Source organism: Balaenoptera physalus, assembly GCF_965194825.1.
Source record: "Balaenoptera physalus genome assembly, chromosome: 7".
Lineage (NCBI taxonomy): Eukaryota > Metazoa > Chordata > Mammalia > Artiodactyla > Balaenopteridae > Balaenoptera > Balaenoptera physalus.
The window spans coordinates 88,811,319-88,831,754 of record NC_138886.1 but is presented as its reverse complement, the minus strand read 5'-3'; the positions used below and the strand labels follow the sequence as shown (position 1 = coordinate 88,831,754).

The window sequence follows — 20,436 nt, the reverse complement described above, 5'->3', positions numbered from 1 at the left end:
CAATCAGAGAAGAAAAAGAAATAAAAGGAATCCAAATTGGAAAAGAAGAAGTAAAGCTGTCACTGTTTGCAGATGACATGATACTATACATACAGAATCCTAAAGATGCTACCAGAAAACTACTAGAGCTAATCAATGAATTTGCTAAAGTAGCAGGATACAAAATTAATGCACAGAAATCTCGTGCATTCCCATACACTAATGATGAAAAATCTGAAAATGAAATTAAGAAAACACTCCCATTTGCCATTGCAACAAAAAGAATAAAATATCTAGGAATAAACCTACCTAAGGAGACAAAAGACCTGTATGCAGAAAATTATAAGACACTGATGAAAGAAATTAAAGATGATACCAACAGATGGAGAGATATACCATGTTCTTGGATTGGAAGAATCAATATTGTGAAAATGACTCTACTACCCAAAGCAATCTACAGATTCAATGCAATCCCTATCACACTACCACTGGCATTTTTCACAGAACAAGAACAAAAAATTTCACAATTTGTATGGCAAGATAAAAGACCCCGAATAGCCAAAGCAATCTTGAGAAAGAAAAACGGAGCTTGAGGAATCAGGCTCCCTGACTTCAGACTATACTACAAAGCTACAGTAATCAAGGCAGTATGGTACTGGCACAAAAACAGAAACATAGCTCAATGGAACAGGATAGAAAGCCCAGAGATAAACCCACACACATATGGTCACCTTATCTTTGATAAAGGAGGCAAGCATATACAGTGGAGAAAAGACAGCCTCTTCAATAAGTGGTGCTGGGAAAACTGGACAGGTACATGTAAAAGTATGAAATTAGAACACTCCCTAACACCATACACAAAAATAAACTCAAAATGGATTAAAGACCTAAATGTAAGGCCAGACATTATCAAACTCTTAGAGGAAAACATAAGCAGAACACTCTATGACATAAATCACAGCAAGATCCTTTTTGACCCAGCTCCTAGAGAAATGGAAATAAAAACACAAATGAACAAATGGGACCTAATGTAACTTAAAAGCTTTTGCACAGCAAAGGAAACCATAAACAAGTCCAAAGACAACCCTCAGAATGGGAGAAAATATTTGTAAATGAAGCAACTGACAAAGGATTAATCTCCAAGATTTATAAGCAGCTCATGCAGCTCAATAACAAAAAAACAAACAACCCGATACAAAAATGGGCAGAAGACCTAAATAGACATTTCTCCAAAGAAGATATACAGATTGCCAACAAACACGTGACAGAATGCTCAACATCATTAATCATTAGAGAAATGCAAATCAAAACTACAATGAGATATCATCTCACACCGGTCAGAATGGCCATCATCAAAATATCTAGAAACAATAAATGCTGGAGAGGGTGTGGAGGAAAGGGAACACTCTTGCACTGTTGGTGGGAATGTAAATTGATACAGCCAGTATGGAGAATAGTATGGAGGTTCCTTAAAAAACTAAAAATAGAACTACCATACGACCCAGCAATCCCACTACTGGGCATATACCCTGAGAAAACCATAATTCAAAAAGAGTCATGTACCAAAATATTCATTGCAGCTCTATTTACAATAGCCAGGACATGGAAGCAACCTACGTGTCCATCATCGGATGGATGGATAAAGAAGATGTGGCACATATATACAATGGAATATTACTCAGCCATAAAAAGAAATGAAATGGAGGTATTTGTAGTGAGGTGGATGGAGTTAGAGTCCATCATACAGAGTGAAATAAGTCAGAAAGAGAAAAACAAATACAGTATCCTAACCCATATATATGGAATCTAAGGAAAAAAAAAAGATAATGAAGTACCTAGTGGCAAGACGGGAATAAAGGTACAGACCTACTAGAGAATGCACTTGAGGATATGGGGAGGGGGAAGGGTAAGATGTGACAAAGTGAGAGAGTGGCATGGAGATATATACACTACCAAACGTAAAATAGATAGCCAGTGGGAAGCAACCTCATAGCACAGGGAGATCAGCTCTGTGCTTTGTGACCACCTAGAGGGGTGGGATAGGGAGGGCCTTAGGGAGGGAGATGCAAGAGGGAAGAGATATGGGAACATATGTATATGTATAACTGATTCACTTTGTTATAAAGCAGAAACTAACACACCATTGTAAAGCAATTGTACTCCAATAAAGATGTTAAAAAAAAAAAAAGAATGGCTAAAGGAAGTTTTTCAGACAGAAAGGAAATAATAGCAAAAGAAATCTTAGAACATCCAAAATGGAGAAAACCAATAGGAAGAGTAAATATATAGTTAATACAATATACTATTCTTTCTGTCTTCTGAGTTTTTCAGTTTTTAGTGGGTCAAAGCAAAAATGATAACATTGTCTAATGTGATTCTCAATGTAAGTAGAAGTAATATTTAAGACAACTGTATTACAAAGAGGGTAGTTTAAGGGACCAGAAAGCTCATAATTCTTCTACATAATCTTTGAAGTAGTAAGACATTGATACCAGTAGAAAGTGATATGTTACAGAGATTGGAAGAATGGATTACAAAAAACAAAGACAAAACAAAAAAAGACCAAACTATATGCTACATATAGAAAACTCACTTGAAATGTAATGTTATAGGTATGCTAAAAGTAAAAGTACCAAAAAGATATAACATGCAAACACTAAGCCAAAAAAACTGGAATAACCATATTAATATCAGACAAAGTAGATTTCAGAACAAAAAAAAAATTACCAGGGACAAAAAGAACATTACATAATTATAAAATAAAATAGTCACTTCATGAAGAAGAGATAACAATTCTAATTATATATGCATTGAACAACAGTGATTCAAAATACAGTACAGGAAGCAAAATCTGACAGAACTGAAAGGAGAAATAGACAATAGACTATAATTATAGGTGGGGATTTTAACACCTCAGTGATTGATAGAAGCAACGAACAGAAAGTCAGCAAAGATATAAAAGAATTGAAGAACACCATCAATCAACAGGATCTAGGGAATTCCCTGGTGGTCCGGTGGTTAGCACTCAGTGCTCTCACTACCATGGGCCCAGGTTCGATCCCTGGTCAGGGAACTAAGATCCCACAAGCCATGTAGCATGGCAAAAAAACCCCAAAAAACAGGATCTAATTGAAATTTATTGAATAACAGCAGAATACATCATTTCAAGTGCACCTGGACCACAAAGATAGGCTATGTCCTGGGAAATAAAACAAATATGTAAAATATTAAAAGAATTAAAGTCATACAAAATATATTCTCTGACCATGGGGGAATCAAACTTGAAAGCAATAACAGAAAAGTAATCGGAAAATCTCCTGACCTTGGAAATTAAACAACACTATTCTCAACATTCCAGTGGTCAAAAGGAAGCTTCATGAAAAAAAATACATAAGTGAAAGTAAAAATATAGCATAACATCTATTGGATGTAGGTAAAGCAGTGTTTATCAGGAAATTTAGAGTACTAAAGTTTTATATTAGGAAAAAAATCTCAAATCAACAATCTAAGTTTCTACCACAAGAAAATAGAAAAAGAAGGGAAAATATACAGAAAGCTAGAAGAAAGGGAATGATAAAGATAAGAACAAGGATTAGTACAATTGAAAACATGAAAACAAAAGAGAAAATCAAAGCCAAAACTTTGGGTTTTTTGAAAATATAAGTGAAATTGATAAACTTCTAGCAAGACTGACAAAAGGAAGATACAAATTACCAACATCAGGGATGAAAGAGAATTCCTACAGAACCCACAGATATTAAAAAGGATAATAAGAGAATAATATGAACAAGTCTATACATAGAAATTCAACAAATTAGACAAAATGGTCCAATTCCTTGAAAACTACAAACACAAAACTCACCCAAGATGAAATCGATCATTTAAGTAATCTTATATTAAATAGATTGAACGTGCAGAAACACACACACACACACACACACACAGCTGCAAAAAAGGAAATTTCCAGATCAGTTGTCTTCACTGGTGAGTCTACCAAACATTTAAAGATGAAATAATGTGTGGAATCTAGTCAAACTCATAGAAGCAGACAGTAGAATTGTGATAACCCAGGGCTGGGAGGAGGAGGAAATGGGGAGATGCTGGTGACAGGGTACAAAGTTTCAGTTATGCAAGATAAGTTCTGGAAATCTAATGTATGGTGGGCAATGTGACTATAATTAACAATATTTGAAATTTGCTATGAGATTAAATTGTAAGTGTTATCACAATAAAAAAAAGAAAAAGAAAATGGTAACTATGTGAGGTAGTGGATATGTAAATTAGCTTCTTTGTGGTGATCACAATATATATGTATAACAAAGTACCAAGTTATACACCTTAAATATAAATGATTTTTATTTGTCAATTATACCTCAATGAAGCTGGGGGTGATATAACACCAATTCTACACAAACTCTTCCAGAAAACAAAAGTGGAGGGAACACTTCCCACCTCATTTTATAAGGCCAATATCAAAGTCAAAGACAGTACGAAAAAAGAAAACTATATCAATTTCCCTTATGAACATAGACACACAAGTTCTCAACAAAATATAAGTAAATCATATCCATAAGTATATAAAAAGAAAGATACACTACAACCAGGTATGGTTTAGTCGACAAATGCAAGGCTGGTTCAATATATGAAAATTTACCAGTGTAATCTGCAATTTTGACAGGGTAAAGAAGAAAAACCACATGATCCAATCAGTTGGTACAGAAAAAGCATTGGACCAAAGCCAACATTTACTCAACAACAACTCTCAGCAAACTAGAAATAAAAGGGAACTTCCTCAATGTGATAAAGAACTACAAAATTACTGAAGCTAACATTACACTTAATGATTAAAGTCCTAATGCTTTTCCCTTAAAATTACTACCATGGCAAGGGTGCTCACTTTCCCCAAAACAACTTACATAGTACTGGAAGCCCTGGCTATTTCAATAATTTGAGAAAAGAAAAAGCAAGGCAAGTCATACAAATTAGAAAGGAAAAAATAAATCTACCCTTATTTGCTGATTGCATGATTGTCTACATAGAAAATCCAAGGAATTTACCAAAACATTCCTAAAACTATAGAGTATAGCAAGATCATGGAATACAAGATCAACACACAAATATCAGTTATATTTCTATACATTAGCAATGAACATTGGAAACTGAAATAAAAAACATATTATTATTTACAATTGTTCCAAAAAATTAAAAAGAATTTGACAAAACGTGCAGGATCTGTATGCAAAAAATACAAAATGCTGACTAAAAAGTCAAAGACAAATGGAGACACATGCCATGTTCATAGATTAGAAGCCTCAATACAGCTCAGGTTCCTGGGGTTTTGGAGTAAGTTATGGCTTTACCTCATGATAATCATCCTCCATTTGAAAAGCAGCTTCTGATTTGCCATTGGGTCCTGATGGAGACTGAACATGGGATACCAAGTGACTATGTGACCCAAAATATCTATCATCAACTTGTATAATCTACTTCACTGAATCAAAATATTGGATATGTGTAAAGCTATTCCTTTGTTAAATGGGATGGTAAATATAAGACCAGACCAAAACAGGACCAGAAGGTATAAGCAAACTGTATAATCAAGTGGTTCACAGTCACATGGTACTTACATTAGGGAACTGTTGACCAAAACCGCCTGCATATTTGGCCAGGTATAATGATAACCACTTGCATGAGATATCTCGCAATAAGAGATCCCGATAAGGAACACAGTGCTGTCACAAAAACTAACTAGGAGAATTCAGGAGGGGCCTAAAAGAGGGGCTAGACGCCAGTCCATGTCCTACCAACCTCCCAGAATCCTTCTCACTGGAATCCATCTTGGCTGAGATGCATGGGCCACCAGGAAGGACCATGAGTCAGACCGAATATGGGCCAAGAAAGATGATTGGCCAGAGACAACCCAGAAACTAATCACATTACCATAAAACCTGAGACTGTGAGCCATGTGGCAGAGAAGTTCTTCTGGGTTCCCTTACCCTGCTGCTCTCTGCCCGGGCACCCCTTCCCAATAAAGTCTTCTGCTTTGTCAGTACACATGTCTCCTCGGACAATTCATTTCTGAGTGTTAGACAAGAGCCCACTCTTGGGCCCTGGAAGGGGTCCCCTTTCCTGCAACACTTACTCCTATTGACTCACCACATGGCCTTCAATGCTCCTTAGAGTCCCATGGGGAGTCCACTATAAACATTTAACAGAGGAGGAAAGAGTACTCTCCTTGGGTGACAGATGTGTCTGCAAGGGATGGTGGCCCTGAAAGGCTGTAGTGAAGAGAAATCCTCCCTATTGGGCAGAGTTTGGGGAGGTATATCTGATTGTCCACTTTGTGTGGAAGGAGATACGTTTAGAATCATAATAATTCAATATGAATGGCTCAATAAGCTCACTGGTAATCCGGGGCTGGTAAAGAATATAACTGAAAAATTAACAAGGAGACCTGGAGGAGACTATGTGGATGCACTTCTAGGAACCAAACAGAGTGGTAGAATGTAAATAGTCACTACCGGACAGGACATGAGAGGGTGAAAAACAAGTGAAGTTTGGGTATTTATTCCTTTGGCCTTCTATACTAAGCCATTCTAATGTTCCTCTTCTTAAGACCTCTCCTCTTGGGGCAGTCTTTCCTGCCAAGTTGTAGTTATACTCCCTATACTTTTGGTGATAATGTCTCCCTACAGTCACTAGTCACAGGGTGTGTCTCACCAACTGGGCCCTTATTTTATTAGATCTCCTTCAGTGTCCCATTGTTTCTTAACAATTGACCACAGCAACCCTGATCATAAACTCCACAAGAGTAGGGACTTTTATCTCTTATATTGTTTGTTAAAATCCCAACACCTAGAATGATGTGTCACACAGCAGGCTTTCAATAAATGTTTGTTGAACGAATATATGTATGGTCCACTTTCTCTCCATTAGAACATGAATAGCAATTCCTTAAGCATCACTAATAATTACTTATCAAAAATGCATGCTATCTGGTGTTGGAATTGATGTGAGGAAACAACATAAACTGATACAGCCTTTCTCAGGACTATTTGTTAGCATCTATAAAATGTTTAACATGTACACTTTTTTTTTCTTTTCTTTTCTTTTCTTTTTTTTTTTTTTTTTTTTGCCACGTGGCTTTCAGGATCTTGGTTCCTGGACCAGGGATGGAAACCGGCCCTTGGCAGTGAAAGCACAGAGTCTTAACCACTGGCCCGCCAGGGAATTCCCACTTGCACACATTTTAACTGAGCAAGTCTATCATTTTGGCTTTTGTGCCAAAGAAATAATCACACATATATGCAAAAGATGTATGGGCAATGATGTTTGCTATATATTATTTATAAAAGTGAAAATTGGAAACAAACTGAACATCAATAACAAAAAGATTGATTAAATAAACATGATATACCCCTACAATGCAGCTAAGGAAAAGAATGATTTAGCCTGACCAAACAACTGGATCAGGAGACAACTTGTACAAAAACAAGTTGTAAATAAGTAGTAACCACGCTTTTTGAAAAATGCAGTTAGCTGTAACATAAAGTCTAGAATTCAGCATCAGTTAATACTGGTTTTATATGGAAGATGGGATGGAGGGTAGAGGTAAATTCCATTATCCAGCATGTATTTATAATTTAAAAATAAACATTTAAATATACTTACATTAAAAAATAAACAGGAACAACTCAAGTGTTTAAAAAATAACAAGGCTTATTTAATAGCCTTGCTCAGCACACAATGTAAGGGTGATAAAATATCACGTTGCAAAGCTTATTGCCACACTAATAAATGTAGTTGGGTTGACCATCTACTATACTGTCACACTTAGCTTTCACAGTATGAGTTCAAGGATATTTATCTAGAAAGCTGCACTTAACAAAAAAGGGTATTTGATTATTAATAAACCAATTGCATTTTTTATGGATAATACGTTTTTTTTGTCCTTCCCAAAGAGTCCACATGACAGAGTAGGGTTCATTTTTGCAAAGATGGAAAATTCAGTCTAATTAAGGGGACACACCTGAAGCAGGAGACAGATGGGCCCCAAGCTGAACAGTTTATCCCCTGTGGACAGAAACTCCACAATGGAGGATTATGGAGGAGGCTGGGATGATGGATGGAGGCTGGGATCTGTGCAGATAAGAGATAAAAGACCACATATTCCTCATTCTCAAAGTCAAGGAGACCTCCCTGACTACACACAGCGCAGAAAGGCTCCTTGGAGGTCAAAAAGGGAGGAGGCGCCACCCCACAGTAAGTGATGCCAACCTACCCATAGGCCTTTTCGCTAGAACCCACCTTGGCTAAGAGATGCCGCATGGGAGGACCCTGAGATATACCATATACGGACTCAGAACCAGGCAAAGCAAGATGATTGGCCAAAGGAAACCCGGAAGAAATGCCCCATAAAAGTGATTCAAACTACCGGGAGGGCGTGACTCTATCTGAGGCCGCCCGTGTGTCTCTCCACATATATGTACTGTTTTTCCTCCTAATAAACACTTTCCTTGTTTCACTACTTTCTGCCTCTATGTGGAAATTCATTTCTGCACAGCTGACAGGCCAGGGCCTTGTCACTGGCCACTGGTCCCTGGTGGTCAGGTAACTAGGATTCAGTGCTCTCACTGCCACTGCCCGACTTCAATCTCTGGCTGAAACTGAAATCCTGCTTAAAAGCCTCTGCAGGCCGAGGCCACCTGAGGTCATATTCATGACCATCGGGAACTGACCAACGTAGAAGACTCCTTTCCCAGCTGAGGTAAACCCAGACTCCTTTCACGCTGGCCCGGGGCCTGGAGGGTGTGGGTGCGGTGGCAGGAGCTAACCTCACGGGAGACGTGCCTAGATCCCGGCTGCGTCTGTCCCCCAAGACTCAGGCATCGGAGCACGCCAGCAGACCCGTCCTGGGCGGCTGAGGACGCGCCCAAACCCGCGCCGCCAGAGCCGCTCTGGCAGAGCTGCGCCGGAAGACGCCTCCAGATCCAGCCAAGCAAGGCAGGAGGACGCGTCCAGACGCAGGACTGCGGAGGATTCACCAAGTGAGGTGGAGCTAGGCCGGAGGACGTGCCAAGGGAGCCGCGTCGGTGGCGGCGGGGCCTGGGGAGCAGCGAGGAGAGCTCTTTAGCGCCCGCTGAACTGTGCCCGTCGCCCCCTCCGCTGGCCCCGAGCCCAGTCCACACCCACAGCACGCACTCTGAGGAGGCTGAGCTGCCCGGGGAAGGGGGTTCCCAGGCGTGGGCGGGGACGAAAGCTTCCTAGGAAAGCTGCTGAACCTCTATGCCTGTGTCACTTAAATTGCGCTAACTTCTTGATGGCTGTATTCCTTTTTTCACCGTATGAATAAGACCAAACTTTAACAATCATTGTCATAGAAAAAATGATTGATGTGAAATAATATTGACCAGATACGTGCTCAATATATGTAATTTAGTTAAAAGATGTTCCTATAATATTATGCTCATATGTGCCTAATTTGGTTAAAAAAAAAAACAACAGGATGCTCACTAAGGCTACAGTAGGGTCACCTCTGAGAAATGAGTGCTTTTCTTGATAATCATTTTCTTATTTTGCATTGTGTGTATTTTCGTACATTATGCATTTTTGAAATTTGCTCTTTTCCCTTTCCTGAGATAAATTCTGTTGGTCACAGATACTTTCTTTTATGGTACTGTTGTGCTTAATGTTCAAGTGTCTTATTTGCCTTATTCCCCAAAGATATTTGTATCTTGACTACTTTTGGCAACTTAGAGTTTTAACAGGGCATTGAGGGAAAGAGAATGCCTATCCTTTTCTTTGTATTACAAAAAATTTGAAAACAGTGATGAAATAAAAGCTATGTCTTAAGGCAGGACAAGAAATTTTAAGCATACATATTCCTTGCCCCTATTTGGCCAGCCCTAAAGTGCTGTATGCATCTGCATTATACATTAACCAGACCTCCTCAAAGGCGGGAATGCCTGCTCCACCATAAAGATCAATGTTTTCTTTTTCTCCTTCTGATACCAGTAACATAACTTCTTAGAAGATTAATTTTTCCTTTCCTAATCCTGTAAGGGGTCATAGTGACCTACTTCTCCCCTTGTACGTGCAGGTCTGGACTATGTATCTTTAGTGAACTTTCTGTAAAATATCAGTGTGTCATTTTGATGTACCATCCTTTGTCTCAAAAATGTATATGACTATGACTTTGACTTCTAACAGGTGGAATAGTCCTCAGTTTTCTGAAAGACTGTTTCCAGGTCTGTAATCCACAGGTTGGCTTGAATAAAATTCTTTTTCCTTTACATCAGCTATTAATTTTTCCTAGACAACAGAAAAGTAGAAAATGGTAAAATGAGTATCCATAAATAGCTATGCCCTCCATCAACTTAAGAAACCTAACCTTTTGCTGTATTTGCTTTAATTAGTTTTTGCTCAAATTTTATAAAATGAACTAACAAGATGACTTCAGTGCTAACCGTGTTATTATGCATGCCTTTACAAAATCAATACATTTCCAGTCAATCAATATAATTCCATGTAACAACTGAGTAACTAACATTCGCTGACATTATTATGCTCAATTCCTAATTGCCATTCCACATTCAAATTTCCCAAATTGTTCCCAGCGTCTTTGGCAACTGTTGTTTTCCCCTTCGGAGTGTGATGGAAGACCATGCGATGTAGTATTTGGCAGTAAAGTTCAAATTAACCCATAACGCCTGGGGTCTCTGAGAGAACCTGGGCAGAAGGGAACATATAGCACACCTTGCAACAGTCTAATACAGAAGAAACGCTGCAAAGAAATGACAAGGCACAGAGACTTATGGGAAATGTAGTCTTGAATCTGGTTGGGTCACCGTGCAGCCCTCTGGGTAGTGTCTAGGCTACATTTGCGCCTGTGCAGGGCCAGCTGCGCGTTCCTGTTTCCGAACTTTCATCCCTGGTCGATAGTTGGTGCTGAGTCCTTGATTGTCCTCCTGTAGAGTGGATTTAGGGGGATGGAGACTCCGCGCCGCACGGGAACTTCTGGAGAGGAGTGGGCTTGTGACCCAGAGAGCGGGAGCAGAAAGTCCCGGGGGCCCCCAGGTTCAACCCCGTGTTAGACTCAGATGCGGCTGAGCCCTTGTCAGAAGCAAGTGCTCGATGCAGGCCGGAGTGTACGGGGATCGTTTGCCTGGCCCCACCTGCAGCCGGACCGGAGAAAAGCCCCCGCGGCGGCCTTGGTAGGGAGCGTGGTGCTTGTTTGTTCATAATGCGGATGGTGAGCGTGCCAGAAAGCGCAGGCGGTGGGTCTGCGGTGGAGCCCGAGGTCTGGAGCCAGAAAGACCCAGGTAAATTCCAGCTCTGTCACCTTTAAGCAGGGGCGACAGAAGGAACCTGGATAAGAAGCAAGTTTCTCATCTGTCAGTAAGGACATTAATAATGACTGCTTCATGGCATTGTTTTAAAACTCAGATAAGTCATCACCTGTAAATCAGGTAGGCTAGTGCAGAGTACTAAGCCCTGAGTACGTGACAACTGCTGTTATATTTAGAAGACACTTCATTCTTTTTATTGGTTGGCGTATGTATAAACCTCAACCATTCTGTGAGGTCTGTATAACCATCTGCATTAAAAATAACCGAAGCTCAGGTTAGTGGACTGATGGCTCAGGTCACAAGCTAGCAATGAGGGAGTCTGGATTCAAGAGCAGGTGTGCTTTACTTCCAATCTCAGGCTTTGTCTAAATATCACATCTGCCAGAAATCAGCATTGCAGCCTTCACAGCACCTAACAGAGTAACTTGTCCCCAAATCTCCAGGGATATAGTAGTAAGTGAATGTAGATGGAATCCTACCATATGTCAAATGTACTCTGAGATTTCTGTTGTCTCCTCAGATCCTTTGAGTCAGACAGAGCCTCCTATCCCCTCATGCACTTCAGGCTGTGTTTTCAGTCTAAGATTATAATGAATTCCAAGAGAGTCAGCTTTCTGGCCTTAAAATTGTGGCCTAGGACTAGATTCCAGCTCCTGGGAAATTCATTTTAGAGCACAGCAGCTCTTGTGAAGTAGGAAGCAGGGGGACTCTGGTAAAGGAGTCTTACCTGGAAGAGAGCACCCCCTGACCTAGACATCTCTCCAGAGCTACAGAGTGGAGGCAGAAGAGCCCAGGAGCAGGTCTGCACAAGATCAAGAAGTAGTTCTTGATCCTTCTGCCAGGAATGAGCCAGACTTGGTAATGCCACCACATTCAGAAGCCACCACATGGTGTGACAGTTGGGAGTTTGGGCCAGTCTTGAAAAGAGCAAGGTGAGCTGGGGTGGCCCAGGGGCAGGCTGCTCAGGAAAGGCCACTTTGTTGGAGAGCTAGTGAGGTTGAGGTCTGGGAGTAAAGGATAACCAGGCAGAGGGAGGAAATGCTGTCTCCACTCTCCCTAAGTTGCCCTTTTACAGATGCTGCTGTCACACATGTGACACTATCCTGACTTCACAGAGTCCCACAGTGATGGTTCCTGAAACGTTTCTATGGTCATCTACCTCTGACTCATTTAAAACTTTAAAGAAATTAGACCTGAGAGTGTCAGTGAATTGTCCAGGGCCAATTATTGTGACAGATCCAGGAGTCAAAGACAGTGCCATTCACTCTGTCTCCAGTCCATGTTTCAGTAGTTTGTTCCTTTCTATTGATGAGTAGTCATCTGTTGTGTGGCTATTCCACAGTTTATTTACCCATTCACCAGTTGATGCATATTTGGGTTATTTCCAGCCATAAATATTCATATACAGATTTCTTTGTGTGAGCATATGTCTTCAGTCTCTTGGGTTAATGTGAAGGAGTGAGTGGATTTCCTGGGTCTCATAATAATTATATGTCTAATGTCGTAAGAAAATGTCAAATTGTTTTCCAAAGTGGCTGTCCTAGTTTGCATTCCCATCAGCAATGTGTCAGGGTCCTGGTTACTCTGTATCTTCACCAGCATTTAACAATATCAGGTTTTTTATTTGAGCCATTATTTTAGGTTTGTAATGGTATTTCATTTTAGTTTTTTTTTTTTTTTTTTTTTTTTTTAATTTATGTCTGTGTTGGGTCTTCGTTTCTGTGCGAGGGCTTTCTCTAGTTGCGGCAAGTGGGGGCCACTCCTCATCGCGGTGCGTGGACCTCTCACTATCGCGGCCTCTCTTGTTGCGGAGCACAAGCTCCAGACGCGCAGGCTCGGTAATTGTGGCTCACGGGCCTAGTTGCTCCGTGGCATGTGGGATCTTCCCAGACCAGGGCTCGAACCCGTGTCCCCCGCATTGGCAGGCAGATTCTCAACCACTGCGCCACCAGGGAAGCCCCATTTTAGTTTTAATTTGAATTTTTCTAATGCCTAATAATAAGCATGTTTTTGTTCGTTATCCATTACTCTTTGGTGAAGGTGCCTATTTGATTGGAGACTTACATATGTTCTATAAAAAATATTTCCTCAGATACATGATTTGTAGATATTCTCTCTCAGTTTTATTTTTTTTCATATTCTTAACAGTATTTTTCAAAGAGCAGAGGTTTTAAATTTATCAATTTTTCATAACTTTTTCAGTTTCTTTTATGAATGTATTAGTCTATGTGGGCTGCTATAACAGAATATCACACATTGGGTGGCTTAAACAACAGAAATATTTTATCTTATAACTCTGGAGGTTGGAAGTCCAAGATCAGGATGTCATCAGTGTTGGTTCCTGGTGAACCAACTCTTCCAGGCTCACAGAAGGCCACCTTATTGCTCTGTTCTCACATGGCCTTTCCTCTGTACACACACAGAAAGAGAGAGATCTCTGGTGTCTCTTCCTCTTCTTATAAAGACATTGGTCCTATCAGATTAGGGCCCCACCTATTTTAACTTCATTTAACCTTAATTACCTCCTTAAAGACCCTATCTCCAAATACAGTCACATTGGGGGTTAGGGCTTCAACATATGAATTTTGGGGGACACAATTCAGTAAATAACAATGATGTATGCTTTTTTGTCCTATCTAAGAAATATTTGCCTAATATGGCCAAAAGCATTTTACCTTTTTATTCCCCTTATATATGTTTGAAAATTATAGCACCATTTGTTGGGAAATATGTACTTTGTTCATTGGATTGCCATGGTACCTCTGCTGGAAATCTTTTGAGTATAAATATGAGCTCCTGAAATACAGCTCTGGTTCTGAGTATTCCTTCCAGGGCTTACATGTATCTATTCATTGATTCCCCCATTACCCCAGCAGAGGACTCTGGCAGAGGATGTGTGTAACCTAGAGAGTGCTCAGGTGTATAAGCCATTGGTGTGTAAGAAATGATTATAGGAACCCTATTTATAATGACTTTATCTTTAAAAAGACACTAAGCTTTGGGACTCCTCTGGTGGTCCAGTGGTAAAGAATCCGCCTTCCAATGCAAGGGACATGGATTCAATCCCTGGCTGGGGAACTAAGATCCCACATGCCGCGGGGCAACTAAGCCTGTGCACCACAACTACTGAGCTCACACACCTCAACTAGAGGGCCCACGTGCCGCAAACTACAGAGCCCACTTGCCCTGGAGCTTGCACACCACAACTAGAGAGAGAAAACCCAGAGGCCACAACTAGAGAGAAGCCCACATGCCACAACTAGAAAGAAGCCTGCAAGCCACAATGAAAGATCCCACATGCTTCAGGGAAGATCCCCGTGCTGCAACTAACACATGGCGCAGCCAAAAAATAAAATAAAATAAATAAATAAAATGTTTTTTAAAAAAGGCACTAAGCTTTCTTGGTAGTATATTAACTGAGAGTATAAGTACATATTTTAGAAATACATACAAATGAATTAGGGCATGAAAATAATATTTGTGCTAATTGTGTGATGCCCCCAAAGTATAAGACAAAATTAAGGCTGTAATAATTTATAATTTTATTTATTATTTTACAATATTTTGCTTTAAACTCTCAGCAGTAAACATCACAAGAGTTTTCAAAAGTATTTTCTACGTTACCTGTTTCTAAACCCTTCAGATTAATCAGAAATGTGCTATTACAGGCATGAGTGTCATTCAAGGATGTGACTGTGGAGTTAACCCAGGAGTGGAAACACCTGGGCCCTGTTCAGAGTATCCTGTACAGAGATGTGATACTGGAGAACTACAGCCACCTCCTCTCAGTGGGTGAGCAGACCTTACCATGTGAATGCCTCAAGAATGCAATCCTGTTTATTCTCTTGTTCTTAACTGCTACTTTTATCATATGTGTCATATCCTGTTGTTTCTTTTGACTGACTCTTCTCCTGGTTAAGGGTCATATGTGCCCTCTTTTCATACTTCATAATTTTTTATTGGTTGCTAGTTATGGATTTTAATTTGTTGGATGCTGTATTTCTTGGTATTTTAAAATATCTGGGGACTTTCTCTGGAATAAAGTTAAGTTATTTGGAATTAGTTTTATCCTTTCAAGATCTAAAGCTTTGTTCTCTTGGATTCAGAGCACTTTATAGTCTAGGGCTGACTTTGCTCCTGTACTAAGGCAGATCTTTCAGGTTATTCTACTGAGTTCTCCATGAATTAAGAGATATTTCTACTCTGGCTGGTAGGATAACAAGCTTCCCATCTCTGTCTGTGCTTTGGTGATTTATCATCCTACTCCTTCCCAGAGATTCTTTCCCCAGTCTCAGATAGTTTCCTTACATGCATGCACAAGTCTCTACTCAGCCAAAGACTCAAGGAGATCTTTCTGCAGATTTCTACAGCTCTTCCTTACTACAGCTCTTTCCCCTCCAGTATTTTGTCTTGCAGATTCTAGTTGCCTTGGCATTCCTAAATTACTAACTCTGTCTCCTCAACTTACGGAGAGTGTCAGGCTCTCTTTGGTTTCCCTTACTGTGTTGTGGCATAGAAATTTTCTATACTGTGGCAATAATGGGACTCACCTAATTTGTTTCCTTTTTCTGAAGAATTCCTGTCCTGCACTGCCTATTGTTCCATTTTGTATGACTTTCTACTTGTTTGACATGAGGAGGTAAAGTGATAGTCCCCATGAAGTCCCTTGTATAAAACCCCACACATGGACTATTTTTAGAATTTAATTATTTAGTCCTAAGATTCAGGGATTTAAGAAGATTCATTCCTTCTGTCACCTCCTCAAAAAGGTCAAATGAGCACCTTCATTGTACAGTTCCTGAAGCTGTACCTTCCTTTATATTCAGAAGTATTGAAGCCCATGTAGCTGATCCAAATTATAAATTCTTTTCCACTTATAGAGTATTGCTTTAGAAAACCAGATGTGACCCTCAAGTTGGAGGAAGGAGAAGATCCATGGTTATTAGAGGAAGAATGTCTAATAGGAGCTACTCAGGTGAGTTACTGAGTACTAGAAGAAGGTATCCAGGGAAAAGTAAATCCAAAGTGATCAGTTATAGGTAGGAATTTTAATTTTAATTTTATTTATTTATTGGCCATGCCACATGGCTTGCAAGATCTTAGTTCCCCAACCAGGGATGAAACCTGCACCCTTGGCAGTGAAAGCGTGGAGTCCTAACCCTGGAACACCAGGGAATTCCCTAGGTGGGAATTTTTAGAGGCCTGTGTCTTTGGTAGTTTACAAAGAATAGATCCAGTGCAATGTGGAAGAGGAAGGTATAACATAACCAATGCAATACTAGCATACTGATTTTCTGATCTTTAAAGGCTGGGAGTCCAAGTGTATCATTTACAACTGACAAACCAAGTTATAGGATTTTTATTTAATTGTAAAATGATAAACACTAAGAAATATTAGAAAAGGCACTAAAATTGGGCATTAAAGGATGGTTAAGGAGAGAGAAAAAACACTGATTTCATCATTGGTTCTATAATATGGAATTACTAGTTACTGTCTAAGTAAGTAGAAGATTAAAAATTACATAAGTTTATAAAAGTACCTACTAGAGCTAAAACACAATCTTCCTAATTTTTAGAAGAAAAATTAACAGAGCCATGAAAACAGAACTATTTACTAAAAAGACTTTTTTATAACATAACTGAACATAAACTAAAACAAATATATCTGCCACTCAACTTACTTAACGTAGTTAAGTTACCTATTAAATAAGTGCTATCAGATTGTACCAAAGAGTTATACCTAAAAAATAATGTAGAAAGTTTGAAATATAAAACAGTAAATTTAATAAGCCAATAAATGTACAAATAAATCAAGGTTCATTTACCTGGCTGCTAAAGTTCGAATTTAGGCAAAATAGTATGAAATCAGAAAAAGGGCTCTTGAATGATGTTTTTTAAAGACCATTTTAAAAGGACAATAAATCTTTTGATTATCTGTGCATGAAATAAGTTAGCAGGATCCATAAAACAACAATTGTAAGAGGTATAACGTAAAAGAGAAACATATTAGATATAGTAGATCTCAATATACCTTTCTGGTTTTATACCAGATATAGTGGAGAACAAATGAAGTTCTAGAACAAGGGTTGGCAAACTACAGTCCTTGAGCCAAATGCAACCTGACACTTCTTTTTCTAAATTAAATTTTTTGGAACTCAGCCACTCTAGTTCTTTTACGTATTGTCAGCACTGTCTTCATACTACAAAGGTGTAGTTGACTAGTGACAAGGACCATATGGCTTTCAAAGCCTAAAATATTTATTATCTTGCCTTTTACGAAAAAACGTTTGCCAGTCCATACTCTAGAACAATGGTATTCAACAGAGGATGATTTTACCCACCATAGGACATTTAACAATGGTATTCAACAGAGGATGATTTTACCCACCATAGGACATTTAACAATGTCTAGTGACATTTTTAGTTGTCACAACTAAGGGGAAGATACTACTTTTATCTCATGGAGAGGCTGGGGATGCTGCTAAACATCCTGTAATGCACAGGACAACCATCACCACCCCCACCACACACGTGCACAACCAAGAATTATCTGGTCCAAAATGTTAATAGTGACAAATACGAGAAATTCTGGCCTAGAATGCATACATAGCATATTTTATAAAGTGAATACAATACATATCTAGATATATCTTTCAAACTGTGTCCTCTGGAAATAAAGAGTAAACCAGTGCTGATGGTATGTGTAGAAAATATAAAAGTATATTACAGCAACAAAAAACTTCAATAAATTCCTCGGAGTAGAAATTTCACAATTCAGTAAAACTAGAAATTGCAAATAATGTGAACAAACTAAAATTCAGTAATTAAAAAAACCTTTAAAAATCTATTTGTTCAGCTAAATGAGGAAAATTGTGGAGCAGGAAGCTCCAAGCTCATTTCCCCACAGCAATATTGAAAAAAAAAAAAAAAACCATGCAGGAAGCTTTCTGAACCAACTTTGTCATAGCTGTGGAAAACAAAGTTTTATAGCAACCAAGCCAATATCTGATTAAGAAAAATCCATCTTAAAACTAATAGAAAAGTTTTGTAGCATTTTTACTCATTCCTTCCCTAACCCCTCCAGGGCATGATGGTAGTTTTGGCGTTGAAGTAGTGGCAGTCTGGTTCCCAGTTCCCTCTTTTGAGCCAGGGATCAGAGCAGACCTTATTTATTTATTTGTTTGTTTTTAACATCTTTATTGGAGTATAATTGCTTTACAATGGTGTGTTAGTTTCTGCTTTATAACAAAGTGAATCAATTATACATATACATATGTTCCCATATCTCTTCCCTCTTGCATCTCCCTCCCTCCCACCCTCCCTATCCCACCCCTCTAGGTGGTCACAAACCACCAAGCTGATCTCCCTGTGCTATGTGGCTGCTTCCCACTAGCTATCTATTTTACGTTTAGTAGTGTATATATGTCCATGCCACTCTCTCACTTTGTCACAGCTTACCCTTCCCACTCCCCATATCCTCAAGTCCATTCTCTAGTAGGTCTGTGTCTTTATTCCCAGAGCAGACCTTATTTACAAGTTATTGTGTACATCTGTTTTAACCTGGGGGAATACAAGATACTTGTATGTTTCATATAACTTGAAACTCAGGCAGAAAAGTGGTAGGCACTGCTATTAATAGTCACAAGATTCACAGATGCCTGGAGCAAGAGATTACAGGTGGAAACATATAATAGGCCATTTAAGGTCTGGAGGAGAAGCTAGAGTGAGACTACATGAGAAATTAGTACATTCAAAAGCAGCCCATGTATACAAGGGACTTTAGAAAGCCACCTGCATACCCAGGCAAGATGCATGCTCAGAAAGCTCTAAGAAGACTTTAAGCTTTCACTTGAGTTGATCTCTAGGCTCAGAGCAAGCTTGACTAAGTGTTGAATGACTGCTCCAGCACAAAGCCAATTTGCAAAGCCTATGAGAGCTCTTGGCATTCAAGAAATCTCTATTAAAACATTAGCTAAACATGAGCTAAGGGAACAGATTTCAGTGATGAAACACAGCAAAGAATAGTTTCTGCAAAAATAAGTGGAAAAGTCTCAAAACAAATGGAGTACTACAGTCTTCAACAATAAAAGAATAAACAGCAAACCCTGATGAAAGAGTTACTATATTATAATAGTCAAATGAACAGTTTTCAACAAGAAAAAAAATTACAGTGATACAGAGAAACAAGGAAGCATGACCCCTTCAGAGGAACTAAATAAATTGCTAGAAACCATCCTCAAGGAAGCCCAGGAACAAAGAATTTAAAACAACTGTCTTAAATATGCTCAAAGATCTAAAGGAAAGCATGGACAAACAACTTGAGGAAATCAGGAAAATTATGTAAGAAAAAATGTGAATCAATAATAACAAATTATCGAAAGAAACCAAACAAATTATGGAGATGTAAAGTACTATAACTGAAATGAAAAATTCACTAGAGATACTCAACAGCAAATTTGAGCAGGCAGAAGAAAGAATCCATTATTCTGAAGATAGGATAATTGAAATCATGAACTCTGAGGAGCAGATAAGAAAAAAATGAAGAAAAGTGAATAGAGTCTAAGGGACTTGTGGAACACCATCAAGGGAACAATATGGTAGTCCCAGAAGAAGAGAGAGAAATGTGCAGAAATATTATTTTAAGAAATAATGGCTTAAATTTTCCAAAATTTGTTGAAATACATGAATCTACAAATTCAAGAAGGTGAACAAACTCCATGTTGGATAAACTCAAAGAAACTCACCCTGAGACACATTATAATGAAACTAGCAAAAGACAAAGAGGATCTTCAAATCAGCTGGAGAGAAGCGGTTCATTTCATGTCAGTCTTAGCCTATCAGTAGTGATGTTATTGGCTCAGAATGCCTGAGGCAATCACCTGGGCCCATACTACTTGTGGCAAGCTCCCACAGATATTTCCCTGACCAAATGCAGTGTTGCAGCGGGACTAACCCTTGTGGTTCTTATTATGATTGCAAGATGCACCTCAGCAACAACTATCAGAGAACTTTGAAAAAACAAGCTTTATTACTCACACGTCCTGGAGGGTACACAACACACCTGAGAGCCACACAACATGGTCACAGATCGAGAGAATGGACCTGGGGT

General features: G+C 39.1%; 1 long non-coding RNA gene across 1 annotated transcript in view; it reads left to right on the top strand.

The window, feature by feature from the left end:
* Nucleotides 1–1,845: 1,845 nt before the first annotated feature.
* LOC309664511 overlaps nt 1,846–20,436 on the top strand; it is a 208,323-nt gene continuing 189,732 nt past the window's right edge. Inside the window, exons 1-3 of the long non-coding RNA XR_014265861.1 lie at nt 1,846–11,300; nt 14,996–15,119; nt 16,208–16,302. This is a non-coding gene — a long non-coding RNA (uncharacterized lncRNA). The remainder of the gene's footprint in view (nt 11,301–14,995; nt 15,120–16,207; nt 16,303–20,436) is intronic.